Raw genomic sequence first — 17,175 nt, 5'->3', positions numbered from 1 at the left:
AAGATGGCTTCAGTAGCCTCAAAGCCATACTGTATGTGCTATAGCCAACTCTGCTGCTGTTGTGATGGCATTTGTTTTTGTGTTTATTATGGATCCCCATTAGCTGCTGCCTACTCTTCCAGCAACATTAAGGCAGTTATACCATTTAAAAAACATTACAATACATTCACATATTTCACAATACACTGTGTGCCCTCAGGCCCCTACTCCACCACTACCACATATCTACAATACAAAATTCATGTGTACGTGTGTGTATAGTGCGTATGTTATCGTGTGTGTGTATGCATGTGTCTGTGCCTATGTTTGTGTTGCTTCACAGTCCCCGCTGTTCCATAAGGTGTATTTTATCTGTTTTTTAAACTTTTTAAAAGTTACTTGATGTGGAATAGAGTTCCATGTAGTCATGGCTCTATGTAGTACTGTGCGCCTTGCATAGTCTATTCTGGACTTGGGGACTGTGAAGACACCTCTTGTGGCATATCTTGTGGGGTATGCATGGGTGTCCGAGCTGTGCACCAGTAGTTCAAACAGACAGCTCGGTGCAATCAACATGTCAATACCTCGCACAAATACAAGTAGTGATGAAGTCAATCTCTCCTCCACTTTGAACCAGGAGAGAGTTCGATATGCGTATTATTATTAATGATAGCTCTCTGTGTACATCCAAGGGCCAGCCGTGCTTCCCTGTTCTGAGCCAATTGCAATTTTCCTAAGTCACTTTTTGTGTCACCAGACCACACGACTGAATAGTAGTCCAGGTGCGACAAAACTAGGGCCTGTAGGACCTGCCTTGTTGATAGTGCTGTTAAGAAGGTAGAGTAACACTTTATTATGAACAGACTTCTGCCCATCTTAGCTACTGTTGTATCAATATGTTTTGACCATGACAGTTTACAATCCAGGGTTACTCCAAGCAGTTTAGTCACCTCAACTTGCTCAATTTCCACATTATTTATTACAAGATTTAGTTGAGGTTTGTGGTTTAGTGAATGATTTGTCCCAAATACAATGCTTTTAGTGTAAAAATATTTAGGACTAACTTATTCCTTGCCACCGACTCTGAAACTAACTGCAGCTCCTTGTTAAGTGTTGCAGTCATTTCAGTCGCTGTAGTAGTTGACCTGTATAGTGTTGAGTCATCTGCATACATAGACACACTGGCTTTACTCAAAGCCAGTGGCATGTCATTAGTAAAGACTGAAAAAAGTAAGGGGCCTAGACAACTGCCCTGGGGAATTGCTGATTCTACCTGGATTATGTTGGAGATGCTTCCATTAAAAAACACCCTCTGTTAGACAGGTAACTCTTTGTCCACAATATAGCAGGGGATGTAAAGCCATAACACATACGTTTTTCCAGCTGCTGACTATGATCGATAATGTCAAAAGCCGCACGGAAGTCTAACAGCCCTCACAATCTTTTTATCATCAATTTCTCTCAGCCAATCATCAGTAATTTGTGTAAGTGCTGTGCTTGTTGAATGTCCTTCCCTATAAGCGTGCTGAAAGTCTGTTGTCAATTTGTTTAATCTAAAATAGCATTGTATCTGGTCAAACATAATGACAGTCCACTATTATCCTCAGTAATTTTCCATCCAAGTTGCCAGAACCCGTTGGCTTATCATTGTTGATAGACAACAATAATGTTTTCACGTCTTCCACACTCACTTTACGGAATTCAAAATTACTATGCTTGTCTTTCAGAATTTGGTCAGATATACTTGGATGTGTAGTGTCAGCGTTTGTTGCTGGCATGTCATGCCTAAGTTTGCTAATCTTGCCAATGAAAAAATCATTAAAGTAGTTGGCAATATCAGTCGGTTTTGTGATGAATGAGCCATCTGATTCAACATTTAATTTTAAGGTGCTCCAAAGCATTTTACTATCATTCTTTATGTAATTTATCTTTGTTTCATGTTGTAGTTTCTTCTTCTTTGCATTCAGTTTAGTCACATGATTTCTCAATTTGCAATACGTTTGCCAATCGGTTGTGCAGCCAGACTTATTTGCCATTCCTTTTGCCTCATCGCTCTCAACCATACAATTTTTCAATTCCTCATCAATCTATGGGGATTCAACAGTTTTTACAGTCATTTTCTTAATGGGTAAATGCTTATTAGTTACTGGAATTAGCAATTTCATAAATGTGTCAAGTGCAGCGTCTGTTTGCTCCTCATTACACACCACGGACCAACAAATATTCTTTACATCAACAACATAGGAATCACTACAAAACTTATTGTATGACCTCTTCTACACTAATTAGGCCCAGCCGTTGGAACTTTGGTTTTCCTAGATATGGCTACTATTTTGTGATCACTACATTTGATGGATCTGGATACTGCTTTCAAGCAAATTTCCGCAGCATTAGTAAAGATGTGATCAATACATGTTGATGATTTCATTCCTGTGCTGTTTGTAACTACCCTGGTAGGTTGACTGATAACCTGAACCAGGTTGCAGGCAATGGTTACAGTTTGAAGCTTTTTCTTGAGTGGGCAGCTTGATGAAACCCAGTCAATATTTAAATCACCAAGAAAATATACCTCTCTGTTGATATCACATACATTACCAAGCATTTCACACATGTTATCCAGATACTGACTGTTAGCACTTGGTGGTCTATAGCAGTTTCCCACAAGAATGGGCTTTAGGTGAGGTAGATGAGCCTGTAGCCATAGTACTTCAACATTATTTAACATGAGATCCTCTCTAAGCTTTACAGGAATGTGGTTCTGAATATAAACAGCAACACCTCCACCATTGGCATTTCTGTGTTTTCTGTAAATGTTATAATCTTGTATTGCTACCACTATATCAGCAAAGGTATTATCTAAGTGAGTTTCAGAGATAGTCAGAATATGAATGTCATCTGTTACTAGCAAGGGCTGAAATGCAGTGGAAATATTTTTTGGGGATCAAGTTCATTTTCATGGCAAAGAGGGACTTTGCAATTAATCTGATCACTCTTCATGACATTCTGGAGTATATGCAAATTGCCATCATCAAAACTGAGGCAGCAGACTTTGTGAAAATTAGTATTTGTGTCATTCTCAAAACTTTTGACCATGACTGTACAGTATGGATATGAAGATAGCTGCAGTGTGATGACTTAACTATTAAAGCTGTTGTATCCTTGGGATAGCCTTGTGGTGAATAAACAGTATGGATCAGAGTTGGAGTCAATTCCTTTTCAATTCAGTCAATTCAGGAAGTAGAGTGAAATTCCAATTCAACATTCTTCCTCATTGGGGAAAATTGGAATAGGAAATTGAATTTCAAGTTTACTTCCTGAATTGACATGGAATTGACCCCAATGCTGGTATGGATTCATATTCTAAATTTACACAGTAATATAGCAGACAAATACAATAATAATGATTATCCATTTACTCCAATTATCATTAGATCCTTAATGACATGTATCCTTTCTTTCCTGTAGAAAATGATGGATGTTTTGGGACCAGACGTCCATGTGAAGAACATTGGAAACATCCACTTAGTTTAGTTTGATTCTGAAGGTGTATACGGTTGGATTCTGATAGACCGAAATCTTATTGAAATGGCCCTGACAGGTAATTGGATTTGATTGAATTACATCAGTTTCTATTATATTTATCTAAGCCATTTCTCAAAGCAAAGCTGTATGTTTTCAATAGTTCATTATTTGCCTGCAGCAGAGCCAATCAAAAGTATTGATAGGGGATCAAGGAAGAGGAGGGGTCTAGAATCTATGGCAGAACTTCTACACTCCAATGTCTTCCCTCGCATCCCCAACCCCATAGCATGCCTATCCTCCAATGACATGCTTATCTTACAGCGCACCATCAACTACACTGGTATGTCATTCTTTCAAACCTTCCCTGGGGCTCTAACTTAAAGGGATAGTTCAGCTGTTTTAAGTTTTTGCTTATTTTCGATTTACCTAGGGTGTAGTTGTTTCATCCAATCCGCTTTTGAGTTTGTTTGCTGAGTATTTAGCAATGTCCATAATCTCCTGGCTAGCATTTTTGGAGCAAGTAACAAGTGGAAACGGATTGCATCATCTTGCGGTAAACTTCAAAAAAGGGAACTATCCCTTTAACTATTCTGTTTTGCGACAGTTCAACTCTACCAGGTATGAAGGTACCTTATGGGCTTTAGTCTTCAGTTAGGTCATATTAGATTTACATTAGCAATCTGAAGCATCTGTTCTCTATTTGTGGATGCATCCAAAATGGCACCCTATTCCCTGTATAGAATAAGTAGTGCACTATATAGGGAATACATAGGGAATAAGATGTCACAACCTGATCTGTTTCACCTGTCTTTGTGCTTATCTCCACCCCCCTAAAGGCATCGCCCATCTTCCCCATTATCCCCTGTGTATTTATACCTGCGTTCTCTGTTTGTCTGTTGCCAGTTCGTCTTGTCTCGTCAAGCCTACCAGCGGTTTCCCCGTACTCCTGTTTTGCTCTAGCCCCTGTTTTCCAGTTTTTCCCGGTTTTGACCATTCTGCCTGTCCTGAGTCCTGACCCTAACCCTGAGCCTGCCTGCCGTTTCTGTACCTTGTTTTTGTAATCCAACTTTTGCTATTTCGAACTGTCTGCATCTGGGTCTTGTCGTGATATAAGATGCCATTTCAGATTTTATTAGTGACTCTTCTTTTACCATATACAGTATATGCCCACATGTTCTCTGAGACAGGGAAGTACAATATGTGAATGGGCTCTGTGCAAAAGTAGTGCACCATATACTCTCTTAGAAAACAGTTGCTATCTAGAACCTTGAAAGGTTCTTCGACTGTCCCCCTAGGAGAACCCTTTGAAGAAACCCTTTTGGTTCCAGTTAGAAACCCTTTGGTTACATGTAGAACCATTTTGGGTTCATTGTCGAACACTTACCACAGAGGGTTCTACATGGAACCCAAAAGGGTTCTACCTGGAACCAAAAATGGTTATCCTATTGGGAAAGCCGAAGAACCCTTTTGGAACCCTTTTTTTCGAAGAGTGTAAGTAATGGCGTGCCTTTTCAGAGTTGTCTCCTCTTTTTTCCATTAGATATGCACACGTGTTCTCGGAGACGGGGAAGTATGTGTTCCTGGACAACGCCGTTCCAGAGTGGAGTCTAGTGGCAGTGGTCAGTGAGAGAGGGACAGAGTGTGACCCCACTGCAGCTGTTTTCCAGCCCATGAACCCCGCCCAACTGGTCATGCACGGGGTCATCAAACAACACCGGCTCAACCTGCTGCCTGACTGGGGCGCCATCGTAGGTGAGGTACACTGTGTGTATTTCAAATAACACCCTATTCCCTATTTATGGTGTATTTCTTCCATGGTAACCTTCTCACAAAGCAACTGTTTTGATTATTCAGAGGTTGTAGACACGTCTCTTTTCAAGTCCCAATAATCACTTTGGGTGATGGAAACATAATTCCCAAAATATCGCTAGTGCTTTAATCCCAAAAAGGCTGGAGTGACACCTATGGAAAAAGACCATTAGTGCAATACTTTTGACCAGAGCCCTTTGGGCATAGGGTGCCATTTGAGACACAGCCACTGACCATTCATATCTGAAAGGGTATGTAATCAATAACAATACTTAAATACAGCAAGAGAAACAAGGCACAGTACCATAGTATAGAATCATAGACTGATTCTTAGGTGTGAATCAATTGGTCATGTGCATATCACCCTCCTGTTTTTCTTTGAATTGATTGGTTAACAATTTATTTTCCTTTCTGTGTTTTAAATGCTGTGTTCCAATTCATAAGCAGTTTGTCATACAGCAAGAGAGAACTAGGTACTGTTGAGCAGAAAAAAGACAGAGAATACAGGCTGCATTGATTCTGTGGAAAATACAAAATGGATCAAAAAGATGCTCAATGGATCCAAGGGTCTGAATAGACTAAGAACAAGTTAAGTTGTGCCTTGTCTCTTAAAACCAGTAAAATGAACGGCAACAACAAAAAAGGTACTATAGAGCACAACTGGTTACCAATCTCTGTGCACCTCTCTGTCATATGGCATGACACACTTTACACTACATATCATAGCCATGTGTACAGTGGGGAAAAAAAGTATTTAGTCAGTCACCAATTGTGCAAGTTCTCCCACTTAAAAAGATGATAGAGGCCTGTAATTTTCATCATAGGTACACGTCAAGTATGACAGACAAAAGGAGGAAAAACATTCCAGAAAATCACATTGTAGGACTTTTAATGAATTTATTTGCAAATTATGGTGGAAAATAAGTATTTGGTCAATAATAAAAGTTTCTCAATACTTTGTTATATACCCTTTGTTGGCAATGACACAGGTCAAACGTTTCTGTAAGTCTTCAGAAGGTTTTCACACACTGTTGCTGGTATTTTGGCCCATTCCTCCATGCAGATCTCCTCTAGAGCAGTGATGTTTTGGGGCTGTCGCTGGGCAACACAGACTTTCAACTCCCTCCAAAGATTTTCTATGGGGTTGAGAACTGGAGACTGGCTAGGCCACTCCAGGACCTTGAAATGCTTCTTACGAAGCCACTCCTTCGTTGCCCGGGCGGTGTGTTTGGGATCATTGTCATGCTGAAGACCCAGCCACGTTTCATCTTCAATGACCTTGCTGATGGAAGGAGGTTTTCACTCAAAATCTCACGATACATGGCCCCATTCATTCTTTCCTTTACACGGATCAGTCGTCCTGGTCCCTTTGCAGAAAAACAGCCCCAAAGCATGATGTTTCCACCCCCATGCTTCACAGTAGGTATGGTGTTCTTTGGATGCAACTCAGCATTCTTTGTCCTACAAACACGACGAGTTGAGTTTTTACCAAAAAGTTATATTTTGGTTTCATCTGACCATATGACATTCTCCCAATCCTCTTCTGGATCATCCAAATGCACTCTAGCAAACTTCAGACGGGCCTGGACATGTACTGGCTTAAGCAGGGGGACACGTCTGGCACAGCAGGATTTGAGTCCCTGGCGGCGTAGTGTGTTACTGATGGTAGGCTTTGTTACTTTGGTCCCAGCTCTCTGCAGGTCATTCACTAGGTCCCCCCATGTGGTTCTGGAATTTTTGCTTGTGATCATTTTGACCCCACGGGGTGAGATCTTGCGTGGAGCCCCAGATCGAGGGAGATTATCAGTGGTCTTGTATGTCTTCCATTTCCTAATAATTGCTCCCACAGTTGATTTCTTCAAACCAAGCTGCTTACCTATTGCAGATTCAGTCTTCCCAGCCTGGTGCAGGTCTACAATTTTGTTTCTGGTGTCCTTTGACAGCTCTTTGGTCTTGGCCATAGTGGAGTTTGGAGTGTGACGGTTTGAGATTGTGGACAGGTGTCTTTTATACTGATAACAAGTTCAAACAGGTGCCATTAATACAGGTAACGAGTGGAGGACAGAGGAGCCTCTTAAAGAAGAAGTTACAGGTCTGTGAGAGCCAGAAATCTTGCTTGTTTGTAGGTGACCAAATACTTATTTTCCACCATATTTTGCAAATAAATTCATTAAAAATCCTACAATGTGATTTTCTGGAGAAAAAAATACTCAATTTGTCTGTCATAGTTGACGTGTACCTATGATGAAAATTACAGGCCTCTCTCATCTTTTTAAGTGGGAGAACTTGCACAATTGGTGGCTGACTAAATACTTTTTTTCCCCACTGTAACTTGAGCTTTTATATCTTTCTACAGATTCATATTTTAGTCTATGTTCCTATGGGCTTTTCTGCAGTGGTGGGCATATGAATCAGTACATTGAGCTAAGAGATGGGAACAGTGGAAGTCTAGACTGTTGATACTGCTAAACTTTAGGCCAGTAGCCTAGTTCTGTCTCAGATTGACTTTGATTGAATGCTGTCTAAGATCTTAAAGATCTACCGTAACAACAGGCAAGCTGCATTAAAAGTTATTGGCCATGTTTCTGTAAACAGAGTTAACAAGTGATTACATTAAAGGCGTTTTAATTTAAGTGGTGTTTGCAACAGTAGACAATGTGACTGTACAGTAATTCTGACAAAAACAGGATGATAACGTCCAAATCCTTTCTTGCCTCAACAGTTTGTCGCATATTTTTGTTTGTTTTGTTTGAAAAAATATATGTATAAATTATTGGTATATTTATATATCACAGTAATATACAAACCAAGTGCTTGAAAGACAATGGATGGGCTGTGTGAGATCATGGAGATGGGAAGGGAAAATATGGATTGCTAGAGGTAGGGTTAGGGAAGAGGGATGAAACTTCTCGTTGTGTTGCATCTTTAATGGCTCTACTAACTGCTTTCTGGTCAGAATTCAATCATGGCAGATAATGGGTTCTCTGAATTGTATTTTCAGAGGTGTATTTGATTTGCACTGCAGCATTGTCACAAGCTGATGTGGATGCGGTGTTGGAGTCAGGCGCAGGACACAGAAGCTTAGTCGAAACGACTTTAATTGTCACAAAGACAATAACAAAAATAACGGGCCTCAAACACAGGAGGTGAGCGATTACGCAAACAGTGCGTAAAAACACTAACAACTAGAGCACAATAAAGATTCACCAACGGACAGGCGGACAACAACACACAACTGCAAACAAAACCAAAGGAAACTTATAGGTGACATAATCAATACATAAGACGAAACAGGTGCACCAACAAGACAAAACCAAACAAACATAGAGAACATCAAGCGGTAGCAGCTAGTACTCCGGGGACGACGAACGCCGAAGCCTGCCCGAACTAGAGGAGGAGCAGTCTCGGCGGAATTCGTGACAGTACCCCCCCCTTGACGCGCGGCTCCAGCCGTGCGCCGACCCCGGCCTCGGGGATGGCCAGGAGGACGTGGAGCAGGGCGCATAGGATGACTACGGTGGAACTCAGTCAGGAGGGATGGATCTAAAATGTCCCTCCTAGGCACCCAGCACCGTTCCTCCGGACCGTACCCCTCCCACTCCACGAGATATTGTAGACCCCCCATCCGACGTCTCGAATCCACGATGGACCGGACTGAGTACGCCGGAGCCCCCTCGATGTCCAGTGGGGGCGGAGGGGTCTCTCTTATCTCACTGTCCTGGAGTGGACCAGCTACCACCGGCCTGAGGAGAGACACATGGAACGAGGTGTTAATGTGATAGTCATTAGGCAGTTGCAACTTGTAACACACCTCGTTCAATCTCCTCAGGACTTTAAATGGCCCCACAAACTGCCGGCCAAGCTTCCGGCAGGGCAGGCGAAGGGGCAGGTTTCGAGTCGAGAGCCAGACTCGATCTCCAGGTGCGTATACTGGACCCTCACTGCGGTGGAGATCGGCGCTCGCCTTCTGCCTGCGGATGGCCCGCTGCAGATGTACGTGTGCAGCATTACACGTCTCCTCCGAGCGCCGAAACCACTCATCCACCGCAGGAGCCTCGATCTGGCTCTGATGCCATGGTGCCAGAACCGGCTGATACCCTAACACGCACTGGAAAGGGGTCAGGTTAGTAGAGGAGTGGCGAAGAGAGTTCTGAGCCATCTCTGCCCAGGGGATATACCCCGACCACTCCTCCTGCCGGCCCTGGCAATATGATCTCAGAAACCTACCCACATCCTGGTTCACTCTCTCCACCTGCCCATTACTCTCAGTGTGGAAACCCGAGGTATGGCTAACCGAGACCCCCAAGCGTTTCATGAACGCCCTCCAGACTCTAGAGGTGAATTGGGGACCCCGATCAGACACTATATCCTCGGGAACCCCGTAGTGCCGGAAGACGTGGGTGAACAAAGCCTCAGCGGTCTGTGGGGCAGTAGGGAGACCCGGCATTGGGATGAGACGACAGGCCTTAGAGAACCGATCCACAATGGCCAGAATAGTGGTGTTCCCCTGAGAGGGGGGAAGGTCCGTGACAAAGTCCACCGAGAGGTGAGACCACGGCCGTTGTGGAACGTGCAGGGGTTGTAACTTCCCCCTGGGCAGGTGTCTAGGCGCCTTACACTGAGCGCACACCGAGCAGGAGGAGACATAAACCCTCACGTCCCTAGCCAATGTTGGCCACCAGTACTTAACACTAAGGCAGTGCACCGTCCGGCCAATACCTGTATGTCCAGAGGAGGGTGACGTATGAGCCCAATAAATGAGACTATCACGGACCTCGAGCGGCACGTACGTCCGACCCACTGGACACTCTGGGGGAGTAGGGTCGGTGCGTAACGCCCGCTCAATTTCCGCATCGACCTCCCATACCACCGGTGCCACCAGACAAGACTCCGGCAGTATGGGAGTGGGCTCAATGGACCTCTCCTCTGTGTCGTACAGCCGGGACAGGGCATCTGCCTTATCGTTCTGGGACCCTGGGATGTAAGTGATCTTAAAAACGAACCGGGTCAGAAACATGTTCCACCTAGCCTGACGAGGGTTCAATCTCCTAGCTGCCCGGATGTACTCCAGGTTACGATGGTCAGTCAGAATGAGAAAAGGGTGTTGAGCCCCCTCAAGCCAATGCCTCCACACCTTTAGGGCTTGAACCACGGCTAACAGCTCCCTGTCCCCTACGTCATAATTACGTTCCGCCGGGCTGAGCTTTTTAGAATAAAAGCGCAGGGACGGAGCTTAGGAGGCGTGCCGGAGCGTTGCGACAGTACTGCCCCAATACCGGCCTCTGACGCGTCCACCTCTACCTGGAACGCTAAAGCGGGGTCCGGGTGCGCCAGCACCGGAGCCGACGTGAACAGGTCCTTCAGTTTACTAAACGCCCTGTCCGCTTCAGCCGACCACTGCAAACGCACCGGGCCCCCCTTCAGCAGGGAAGTAATGGGAGCTGCTACCTGTCCAAAACCCCGGATAAACCTCCGGTAGTAATTGGCAAAACCCAAAAACTGCTGCACCTCTTTAACAGTGGTTGGGGTTTGCCAGTTATGCACGGCTGACACACGGTCAATCTCCATCTTCACCCCTGATGCGGACAACCGATGACCCAAGAAGGAGATGAACTCCTGGAAAAACAGACATTTCTCTGCCTTGACATACATGTCATGCTCCAACAGCCTACCCAACACTCGGCGCACCAGGGCTACATGCTCGGCTCGTGTAGAAGAGTACACTAGGATGTCGTCAATGTACACTACCACACCCTGCCCATGCAGGTCCCGGAAGATCTCATCCACAAATGATTGGAAGACTGAAGGAGCATTCATTAACCCGTATGGCGTGACAAGATACTCATAATGACCTGACGTGGTACTAAATGCCGTCTTCCATTCATCTCCCTCCCTAATGCGCACCAAGTTATAGGCGCTCCTGAGATCCAGTTTTGTGAAGAAACGCGCTCCGCGCAATGATTCAGTCATACTCACAATCAGAGGAAGAGGGTATTTAACAGTGATCTGATTGAGACTACGGTAATCAATACATGGGCGCAACCCTCCATCCTTCTTCTTCACAAAAAAGAAACTCGAGGACGCAGGGGAAGTGGAGGACCGTATGTATCCTTGTCTCAGGGACTCAGCTATGTATGTCTCCATAGCCGCCGTCTCCTCTTGAGACCGAGGATACACATGGCTCCGCGGGAGTGCCGCACCTGTCTGGAGTTTTATCGCACAATCTCCCTGTCCATGAGGTGGCAATCGCGTTGCCCTCGTCTTGCTGAACACGAGTGCCAAATCCTCATACTCAGGGGGAATGTGCATTGCGGGCACTTGGTTCGGACTCTCCACCGTGGTCGCCCCAACAGAAACACCTAAACATCGCCCAACACACTGGTCAGATCATTCCTTGCGAGCCCTCTGTTGCCACGAAATGGTGGGATCATGGGTGATTAACCAAGGAAGCCCCAGCACCACGGGATACGCAGGAGAGTCAATCAGGTACAACTGAATTATCTCCTCATGACCCCCCTGCGTCTTCATCTTTAGTGGTGCTGTGACCTCCCTAATCAACCCTGATCCCAATGGGCGGCTATCTAGGGCATGGACAGGGAAGGGTGCATCAACGGGCAGGAGGGAAATCCCTAACTTAGTACAACATTTCCGATCAATAAAATTCCTAGCTGCGTCTGAATCGACTAGCGCCTTATGCTGGGAATGAGATGCAACCTGAGGAAATACCACAGGTATACACAAGTGAACAACAGAGAGCTCTGGGTGAGTGGGGCGCCTACTCACCTGAAATGACTCCCCAGTGCGCGACCTGTTTCCCCGATTCCCTGGAGACCCTCCCCAGCACCTAGCCGCAGTGTGTCCTCCACGGCCACAGTTGGTGCAGGGGACGGCCCCCCTCGGGTTCTCTCCTTCTCTCTCTAGCGCCAGCACCCCTGAGCTCCATAGGGCTCGGCTCGGAGGTGCTGGGGGATGGAATGGACGGCCCCAACTCGGGACGTCCGCGGGTGGCCAGCAGGGTATCCAGACGGATGGACATGTCCACCAGCTGGTCGAAGGACAGATTGGTGTCCCTGCAGGCCAGCTCTTGACGAACGTCCTCACGCAGGCTACACCGATAGTGGTCGATGAGGGCCCTCTCATTCCACCCCGCATCCGCCGCTAGAGTCCGGAAATCCAGGGCGAACTCCTGTGCGCTCCTCTTCCCCTGTCGGAGGTGGAACAGACGCTCCCCCGCCGCTTTACCCTCAGGAGGGTGATCGAAAACAGCCCTGAAGCGGCGGGAGAACTCTGCGTAGCTGATGGTGGCGGCATCTATTCCCCTCCATTCGGCATTGGCCCACTCCAACGCCTTGCCGGAGAGACAGGAGATGAGGGCGGAAACGCTCTCGTATCCCGAGGGCGCCGGGTGTATGGTGGCCAGGTATAGTTCCACCTGAAGGAGGAACCCCTGACACCCGGCTGCGGTGCCATCATACGCCCTCGGGAGCGAGAGCCGAATCCCACTGGATTCCGGAGCTGGTCTGGTGGGGCTGGCCGATGGTGGTGGTAATGTAGGAGGAGGTGTGGGCACGCCTCCCCTTTCCCATCGGCGCAGGGTGTTCATCACCTCCTGCATGGCGGAGCCGAGTTGCTGGATCCTGGTGTCCTGGCAGCTGACCCGAGCCTCCAGCGACTCGGTCGCCGACGCTGCTCCTGCTGACTCCATAGTATGGTGTGTTGTTCTGTCACAAGCTGATGTGGATGCGATGTTGGAGTCAGGCGCAGGACACAGAAGCTTAGTCGAAACGACTTTAATTGTCACAAAGACAATAACAAAAATAACGGGCCTCAAACACAGGAGGCGAGCGATTACGCAAACAGTGCGTAAAAACACTAACAACTAGAGCACAATAAAGATTCACCAACGGACAGGCGGACAACAACATACAACTGCAAACAAAACCAAAGGAAACGTATAGGTGACATAATCAATACATAAGACGAAACAGGTGCACCAACAAGACAAAACCAAACAAACATAGAGAACATCAAGCGGTAGCAGCTAGTACTCCGGGGACGACGAACGCCGAAGCCTGCCCGAACAAGGAGGAGGAGCAGTCTCGGCGGAATTCGTGACAAGCATGTCCCTTAAAAATCAGCAGTCCTGTTGCATGACCCATTCAATTCTGAAAGTGAGCATGGCTGAGAAGTCTTCAGGTGCGTCATCATGCAACGGGAGTGTTGTTTTTCTAAATCAAGTAAACTCCATCCATCTGACCAGGGGACACCTTGTTGGCAAGTGAAACTCCTCTCTGAAAACCTCCTTCTGAAAAGCCACTATCTACAATGATTGACTTCTATCTTTGGTTTGTGTCTCAGCCTGAATGGCCAGGGGGTGCTGGGCTGCAGGGGAGTGGGAGAGGGGGCCGAGGCTGAGGAGCCTGCAGTCTGCCATGGAGGAGGTGACTAACTCAGTTATATTACCTACTGCATTAATGATGATAGGTTCATAGTCATGATGGGTTAATCCCCATCTACACCGCAATTTCACAACCACCCATGCATGATACATACAGTATATAGTCATGTACAAGATTATTTGCCCCACTAGATTAATAGTTTACGTTTTTGATTATACCCACATATCATAGACAATGAAATACCATGAGTAATGGGTTCAGGAGTATTTTGCTCTGCCATTTCCATTTTGGTATAGAATATCCATTTTATACACAAATCCAACTCTAGCTAAGCCATGATAATGTACAAGTGACGCTATTTCGTGAAGCTATTTCCCTCTAGATCAATGACATGATCAGTAGTCTTGCGTTGGCATTTCAAGTTATTGTTATTATCCACTGTCTCCACAAATGCTACCCAAGGATACTTGACTGGAAAGTTTGAACTGGAGGAATTCAACGTGAAAACTCTCTACGACAAGCTGGAGGATCAGAACCTGCATTTTGCATCCCAGCTGGCAGGCACCGCAAGGACACCCAAGAGTTCTACCGAAATATCTGCCAACAGACAGATGCCTTGAGGGTACGAGAAATATGGCATAATAGGACGGGAGAAAGGAACAGACCTGGGTTCAACTACTATTTTAAATCTTTCAAATACTTTGGCCTGCCTGGAGGGCCAAGTGGGCAAGGTTTGCACTTTTGGGACTTTTATATTGGTTCCATTGCAACAGTCATGCTCAATTAAACACAGATTAAGTATTTTAAATGATTTCAAGTAGTATTTCAACCCAGGTTAGAAATAGTCCTACTAGAATCTGCAAAGTAACAGAACATGAACATACAGTGCCTTGCAAAAGTGTTCATCCCCCTTGGCGTTTTTTCTATTTTGTTGCATTACAACCTGTAATTTAAATGGATTTTTTTTTTGGACATACACAAAATAGTCCAAATTGGTGTAGTGAAATGAAAAAAATAACTTGGAAAAGTGGTGTGTGCATATGTATTCACCCCCTTTGCTATGAAGCCCCTTAATAAGATCTGGTGCAACCAATTAGTTAAATAAAGTCCACCTGTGTGCAATCTAAGTGTCACGTGATCTGTCACATGATTTCAGTATATATACACCTGTTCTGAAAGGCACCAGAGTCTGCAACACCACTCAGAGAGGCAATAAAGAGACCAAAGATAACCCTGAAGGAGCTGCAAAGCTCCACAGCGGAGATTGGAGTATCTGTCCATAGGACCACTTTAAGCCGTACACTCCACAGAGCTGGGCTTTACATAAGAGTGGCCAGAAAAAAGCCATTGCTTAAAGAAAAAGAAAACACATTGGGTCTTCGCCAAAAGGCATGTGGGAGACTCCCCAAACATATGGAAGAAGGTACTCTGGTCAGATGAGACAAAAATTGAGCTTTTTGACCACCACCATTCACCAGCATACCTGTATTTACATCCAAAGGTTTTCTTTGACAATCTAAAGGAATATGGGATGTGGATATTGTTTCTAACTCTTCGACTAATAACTCGTCATAGTATTTCCATTTTTAGTTTTCCTCAGCCAACATGACCAAACCTGCATCAAGCCATGAGACCGGACCACCACCTCATGATCTAGGTAGGATACAGACACTGTACACATTTTTTTCCCTCATGTACACCTGTAGACTCATTCACCAGCTGTGAGTATATTTCTACACAACTTCTTATAGGAATGATTAGAAGAGCCAGGCATATTGCGAGAATATGTAACCTCGGTCCACTGTAAATTCAGTATATAGTGTTAAGTTATGAAGTGAGGAGACACGGACACCGTAGTTGGATCACGTCTAGGAACAGTGGTTTTGTTTATTCAACCTGAAAGACTTTAATGCTTTTCAACACAGTATTTATAAACTCGGTCAACTTGCGTCACCCTATGAAGTACGACATGCAACTACTCCCACACATATAGGACATTGCAGTGTTGTGTATTAACTTCCGACTTATCTTCTGATTTCTTTGTACTAGTACACCGAAATCAGAGCACAGCCCCTGATCAGCACCTGTCCAAACTAGTGGCCATGACCCATCTGTCCAGGACCCTGCTGTCACGCCCTGGCTCTGGGGACTCTTAATTGTTGAGCCAGGGTGTGGATTTTCTATGTTTTGTTTGCTATGGTTTTCGTTCTAGATCGGTTAGATCTATGTTGGCCAGGGTGGTTCCCAATCAGAGGCAGCTGTAGCTCGTTGTCTCTGATTGGGAACCATACTTAGGCAGCCTGTTTTCACTAGTCATTGTGGGATCTTGTTCCGTAAGGTTTTGTGTATAACCTAGGACTTCACGTATCGTTTGGTTTATTGTTTTGGTTCGTGTTGTGTACACTAAATAAAGAATGTACGCTTATCACGCTGCGCCTTGGTCCGCTTCATCTGTCGACGATCGTGACAGAAGATCCCACCATCAGAGGACCAAGCAGCGTGCCAAACAGGAGAAGTTGGCAATGTCCCAGGTGGGCGAATGGTGGTCTTGGGAGGACATATTCGCGGGCAGAGGGCCATGGGCAAAAGTAAAGGCCCAGGCAGGAGAGGAGAAACGGCGCCAACCGTGCCGACGACGGACACGTGAGAGGCAACCCCAAGTAATTTTTTTGGGGGGGCACACGGCGTGGACGACGGGGCTGCTTGAGGCAGCTACAGGGCGCATCGGCGATCTAGGAGAGGAGGCCACCAGGTTTGGGGGGCTGGAAGGGTGGTTGGCGGAGCCTAGAGGTAGAGCAGAGCCAACTCCCCGTACTCAGACTAGGCAGCGTGAGACTGGGCAGGTTCCGGGTTATGCGGAGCCACGTACTGTGCCGCGAGTGTTCCGGCACAGTCCTGTACGTCCTGTGCTAGCACCACGCACGTGTCGTGCTAAGGTGGGCATGCAGCCAGGACGGAGTGTGCCGGCTCAACGCTCGTGGCCTCCAGTACCCCTCCTCGGTCCCGGATATCCTGCGCCAGTGCCACGTGCTGTAGCGCCAGTACGAGTGCACAGCCCTGTATGTCCTGTGCTGATGCCTCACTCACAGGGTGTGGAGATAGGCATTCAGCCAGGACGGGTTGTGTCAGCTCTCCACTCCAGACCTCCAGTCCGTCTCCACAGCCCGGTCCGGCCTGTTCCTGTCCCTCGCACCAAGCCTGTGGTGCACGTCGTCAGCCCGGTCCGGCCTGTTCCTGTCCCTCGCACCAAGCCTGTGGTGCGCGTCGTCAGCCCGGTCCGGCCCGTTCCTGTCCCTCGCACCAAGCCTGTGGTGCGCGTCGTCAGCCCGGTCCGGCCCGTTCCTGCTCCCCGCACCAAGCCAGTGGTGCGCGTCGTCAGCCCGGTTCGGCCCGTTCCTGCTCCTCGCACCAAGCCAGTGGTGCGCGTTGTCAGCCCGGTCCGGCCCGTTCCTGCTCCCGGGGCCAG

The sequence above is a fragment of the Coregonus lavaretus genome (genome assembly GCF_964263955.1).
Source record: "Coregonus lavaretus genome assembly, chromosome: 30".
Taxonomy (NCBI): domain Eukaryota; kingdom Metazoa; phylum Chordata; class Actinopteri; order Salmoniformes; family Salmonidae; genus Coregonus; species Coregonus lavaretus.
Note: the sequence above shows the minus strand (reverse complement) of the source record.